General features: G+C 46.3%; 1 protein-coding gene across 2 annotated transcripts in view; it reads left to right on the top strand.

Annotated features, from left to right (window-relative positions):
- The first annotated feature begins 1,390 nt into the window (after positions 1-1,390).
- The window catches only part of npas1 (neuronal PAS domain protein 1), a 67,740-nt gene continuing 63,130 nt past the window's right edge, over positions 1,391-6,000 (top strand). For both annotated transcript variants that reach the window (XM_054794134.1, XM_054794133.1), the window contains exon 1: positions 1,391-2,092. The gene's annotated coding sequence lies outside the window, so the exon portion shown is untranslated. The remainder of the gene's footprint in view (positions 2,093-6,000) is intronic.

The raw sequence follows: 6,000 nt of genomic DNA, 5'->3' as shown, positions 1-6,000 counted from the left end.
TGTCAATGGTTCAGAGTTGTGTTTCAGGTTGGTGTGGGATACACATGTTCCTGTAGTTCCTGTAGCCACAACAGTAGCTCATGTTAGGGATTATTGTGCATGTTGTGAGGTCATTCAAACCTGCAATAAAAGCCTGTTGCTTGTGTGCGTCACCCAACATTAGAGTAACATTACTGCCATCCAGTGACCAGCTTACAGCACTACGTATCATCGCAAAGTCGATGAATGGGACTTCTGAATGCTTATATTTGTATTTTACTTCACTTAGACTTTTTTATGCTTGAAAATGGTCACATTTTTAAATGTGCATATTTGTGCATATTGTGCATATTTTTTGACTAATAATTGAATCGGGTATTCAAAATAAAAGAAGCACGCCAGTAAAATAACACCACAGTCGGCACCAGGACTACGCCCCCAGAATGTCCCTTATTTTGTCTCATTTTCAAATGCAAATGTTGACAAGTCTTCTCATTTATGTAACAGTATGTTTATTATTGTGGCTGTGGAGGAACTGTGCTGCATGAGCCGGTACACATGCCTACTCTACACATACGGTGCACCTCATTAGACCTCAGGTGTCCTTCATGTTCAGTCATTTATGTTCCAAACACCTTCCTCATACAGAGACGGGTCTGATGTATATGTACTGGCTCCTTGGGTTTGCAAGTGCTTTCTGAAGCCACGAATAAGATGACATCAGCCTTTAATAAAGCCTCATTTTTAATGTGGTGGTATTAACTAGGGCACTTGTTGAAATACTTGCAAATTATTTGAATTGAAGAAGACTTTTTTTTGCATATTCAGTCACTTTTGCAAGTGTTTCATCATAAAATTGATAAGTGTCAAATAATCACTTTGATTATTAACATAAGCTTCATTTACAGAGAAGCCGCATGGTTCTACCACGGTATGGTCACGCTAACTGCAGTCTAATGTTTTTTCATTTCATTACATTTTTACTATTATTATTAATAAAACAGCACTGCTATCTTCAGGCTCATTTATTGTTATTATTTTTTGGGTACAGCTCTTGATCTTTTGCATGTGTACCTAATATTCTGGATGCTCATTTCCACATTTTACATTTACAGGTGTGTGCTTCAACAGGGCAGGATGGGACGATATAGGAAAAGGATGAGTGCGTGTGTGTTTGCATGGCGGAATCTCCCCACTTGTTTGGACCGTCCACTCCTCCATCACTGACTCTCCTTCATTCTTTCTCTCCGGCTGCTCATCAGCATTTGAAAGGCAACTTTGACAGTGAGAAAGAAAAGTGAGGAGGGAGGGAAGCAGCGATGGAGCTTGGTTGGTTGCTTGTGAGTGGGGGGAGTGGGGGGTGGGGGGTAAACGAAAAGCATGAGGCAGGCGTAGAGCGCCAGGAAGAGACTGAGGCGAGGGGCTGAACAAGCATGCCTTTTATATGTACTAGTGACTGAGAGAGAGAGAGAGAGAGAGAGAGAGAGAGAGAGAGAGCGAGAGCAGCTGAAGGCAGAGACAACTGGTGTGTGCACAGCTTTCCCTGGAGGAAATGGAAAGAAAGAAGCTTCAGCGAGGAGACAGGGAAGGAGGGTAGCATGCCGGCTTGATAGAGAGAGAGAGAGAGCGAGAGAGAAGGAGGCTGGAAGAGATTCTCACACTGGCTGTGTCCTAATCCGAGTCCATCTCCTGGAGGCAGCGGAGCAGAGTGTTAGTGAAGTGAGTCTAAGAGGCGAGGAGAGGTACATCAGCTAACACACACACACACACACACACACACACTAGGAGTCCACAATGTGTCCGGCTTTGCTTCTGTGAAAGTAAAAGAGGGAGGCAAGGAGAGACTGACTGCCACGGTCCCAAGCCCATTCGGCTCTACTCACACACACACACACACACACACACACACACACACACACACAAACATAGTGTTTGTGTTTCGGCTCGAGGTGGTGGAGGAGGTGGCAGTGCATTGGGGTGGGGTGGGGGGCACCCAGGACAGGACAGGACAGGGCAGAGCTGGGGTACCGGCGAGGAGGAGCAGGAGGAGGAGGAGAGAGACAAAGTGGATGAGATCAGAAGCAGCACATCCAAAGCTGGAAATGCCCGTCAGGTGAGTAGATTCTTAAAGGACACACGCATGCTTGCATAGACGCACACACTCTTGCAGATGTTCTTTGGGCTTCTTAGCAGGAACGTGCACACACGACTTGAATGCATGTCATCATGGCGTTTCACATCAATCTGAATTTGTGTAACTTTTCCTTGCAAGTCTCAGCTCAGGCACGTGGCGCACTAAAGTAGCCGTCTCACTTTTAATAATGCCACCTGTTTCATTGGAATACAAAAATGCCACATGTGGTTTATTGCGTTTTCAAGTTCCACAAAAAAAGACTCATTTTTGCTTGTTAGATGAAGAAGTTATGACGTATGTTTGTCCGTGATGGTGATGCCTCGCCACTTTGGGACGCGTGCACGTCTGCTGTGTTTGTGTAGGAGTTGAGCAAGGCAGTGGGTCCATTTCCACTCACAGAGGCAGAATTGGTAACAGTTTAGTGGCTCCGTTGCGTTGGGAGCCTCAGGCTGTTTGCAGCAGGTGGTCCGAGTTGGCACAATGACTGTGGCGAACGCACAAAGTAAACGGCGTCAGACCAAATCACGTTGTTGTCATTTGCAGCCTTTGTGTTGTCATCTCACTCTTTGCTGTTCTTTACATTTCTGTTGTTCTTGCAATTTTTATGTTTTGCAGAACTGCACACTACACTTCCTGATGTTCTTGTGTGAATCCAGGATTCTTTCTGTGAACACGTTCATGCATTTGCATCTAGTGACAAAGTGCAATATGCAAAATGCGACGGCTTGTTTATCCTTGGCGGAGGTCTTCCCTCCAATCACTCTAGTTTGGTGTGCCTCATAGCAGCAAAATCATTTGCCCACACACCTGCGTGAATAGCAGCTGTCACAGATAAACACACACATAAACCACCAACCTGCTCCATACAGAATGCTGAACATCTTCCCTCTGCCATTTTACATCCAAAAAAGAGGAATATTTCTTCTGCTGCTGTTGGCGCCGGGAGCACCAATAAAAATGGGATTGCGCCCCTGACTAGAAACAGACCCGCGTCATCACATTTCGTGCATGGGCCCGCCGAGCCCTCTGAGCCTCTCCATCCGCTTCAGCCCCGACATGTGCAAGAATATGGGCGCCTCGCCCGTGACCCACCTTTAGGCCTTTTTTATTAGGCCCTGCTTCTTCCTTTGGCTTTTCACTTAAGACGCAGCGCTTGGTGAAAAAGAAGGCGACCCTGCCCTGGATCGCTCTGACCGTAGAAGGAAATTCAACATGTTTGAAAGGCAGGATGAGTAGAAGTCTCATTTTACCGCATCAGCACCTCTGTGTGTGTTTTTGATGATGCTGTGAGCTTTGCGTCCTCGTTTCCACCGCTATGGCAAAACCTCTTTTCAGCATAAATAATCACCATGCCGCTTGCATTCTAGGAAACAACCGTGTATTACCGCAATATCCCTGAATAAACGTGCACTCCACCACGTTTAATTGCGTGACACCGGTTGATATTTGAGTTTTCCCATCAAGATGAATTATATTTGAAATAAAAACCCGCTCACTGTTTTTATGTTTTAACTCAAAAGTGTAAGAAGAAGTTAACAACCACTGTTGATCAGATGTTCATGAGGCACTGCGAAACGGTGACGAGTGCATACACGCCACTCACCGTTTCCAACTGCACAGTCACACGCTGTTCTGCAAGTGTAAAAAGAAGTTTTCCGCTGTTGATATTAAAAGGATAGTTGGGATTTTTTGACATGAAGTTGTATGACATCCCCATCAGCAGCGTAGTGCATCAACAGTGACGTACCCCCCCGACAAGGAACGTAGTTCCGCTTAGTTGCTGGGTCCTTTAAGTTTGGCTTCTGAAAACAATATTCGTTCCAAAGAGGGATACATTTGCATCATAAAAATGCCTCCTCCAATGAATCAGACCTCACAAATGGCTCGACGATATATTTGTCTCGCGCTGTGTCGCTGCGCACTGTCCCTCTCCATTCTCGTGTATGTGATGAAGACGCTCGCATCTTCTTCCACTGTGGATCACACAAGCAAAGAAAATGGCTGCGACACTCCGTCGTGGAAGAAGATGTGTGTGTCTTCAACAACATACACAAGAATGGAGAGGGACAGTGCGCAGGGACACGGCGGGAGACGAATATAACAAATATGATTGATTTTTTTGAGGAGGCATTTTTGGGGGTTGATGTACTACACCGCTGATGGGGATGTCATCCCGACTGTCCCTTTAAGATGTTTGTGATGTCAAACGAGCACAAAGCAGGATATCAGCGCACTGTTTCCAAGTGTACAGGCAGAGTACAACCGTACTTAACATGCTGTCAAGTGTAAAAAGAAGTTCACCGCAGCTGATGCGAAGACATTCATGACACACGACGACCACGGTGACGAGCATTGCTTACACGCAGCGGACTTTTCTTCTGTTGCATAGTTCTTCTTCTTGACTTGACTTGGCCATGTCGTAAGGAGCAGTCTGGAGGAAGAAGTAGTACCACATGTACCTAAAAGTCACATTCAAAAACAAGCGGTTAAAGATGAACTGCAGCCCACCTTCCTGCACACATTCTTCTTTTATCATCAGCCATATTGTACTGAGCAGCCAGGACGGAGATGTTCTGCAGTTGCTATCATATTATTATTTATATTAGGGTGGCAGTGGCTCAGGAGGTAAAGCAGGTCGCCCAGAAACCGGAAGGTTGGCGGTTGGATCCTCACTCCCTCCACCCAGTCACTGTCGTCATGTCCCTGGGCGAGACACTTCCCCCACCTTGCCTGCAGTGCTGCCCACGCTGGTGTACGAATGCAAATGAATGTTAGGTGGTGGTCGGAGAGGCCGTAGGCCTGAATTAGCAACCACGTTTCCATCAGACTACTCCAGGGCAGCTGTGACTACAGATGTAGTTTACCACCACCAGTGTGTGGCTGAGGAGTGAATGAATTCATTGTGAAGCGCATTGGTTGCCTTGAAAAGCGCTATAAAATCGAATCCATTATTATTATTATTATTATTATTATATTTCTCTTCTTTTCCATCACAGGTGCTCAACAACTAAAGCCAAAGAAAAAAACGAAATGTAGACCAGACTGAAACACCACAAGCTATTTCATCGATTGCCAAGCTGTTTGGCAAGTTTGTTGTCATAAAATGGTATCTGTTGTGTTGGTTATGGTTCAGTTCGGTCTAGATTGATGATATGGCGCAACGTGATCCATTTTAGCAAGTTTGTGTCGCAGGGGGGAGCCGGATGCTCGGTGAGCTGGCGTCTTGCAAGATACTTCAGAGGCTTACTTTTTCCAAAAAGTGCGCTTGAATTGCAAATTGTATGACCTGTAAGGTGCATTTCTGTAAATCTTTACCTCCTCTTACTTTTGTGTGTTCCTGTCTTCCACGCACAGACTAAGGTGTCTGCTGTGTTGACAGACAGCCGCTCACACACTTCCTGCTCGCACGTGTGTGTGTGTGTGTGTGTGTGTGTGTGTGCGCATGAAGAGCGCTGACAGACAGTGTGTGTGTGTGTGTGCGTGTATGTGTGTGTCTGTGACAGAGGGTGTCAGCGCGGTGTCAGGGAGATGTGTTTAGTGTCACACTCCGCTGACCTGATCTCCGCTCGGACTGTCCACTTGGGCCCCGCGGCGGCTCCTTACATAACCCGCGCTGTCATTCACGCGCCGGCCTGAAGGGATCCACCGGATACAATAACACACACTTTGTGACACGCACATAATGTATAGGCACTTGACGTGGAGAAAGGTGCGTTCCTATCTTCCAGACTCCTCCTATGTCTGTCGAGATAAATCACGCTGTGCTGAAGTAACGCAGCCATAGTGAGCTGTACGCAGTGTGTAGGAATGCAGCATGCGGCGTCCTCCAGACACGTACACAACTTTCTGAACTCTGACATTTTCACCGAGCTAATTGATATATCCAC

Source organism: Dunckerocampus dactyliophorus, chromosome 12 (genome assembly GCF_027744805.1).
Source record: "Dunckerocampus dactyliophorus isolate RoL2022-P2 chromosome 12, RoL_Ddac_1.1, whole genome shotgun sequence".
In the NCBI taxonomy this organism is placed as follows: domain Eukaryota; kingdom Metazoa; phylum Chordata; class Actinopteri; order Syngnathiformes; family Syngnathidae; genus Dunckerocampus; species Dunckerocampus dactyliophorus.
This window is presented reverse-complemented; position numbering and strand designations above follow the sequence as displayed.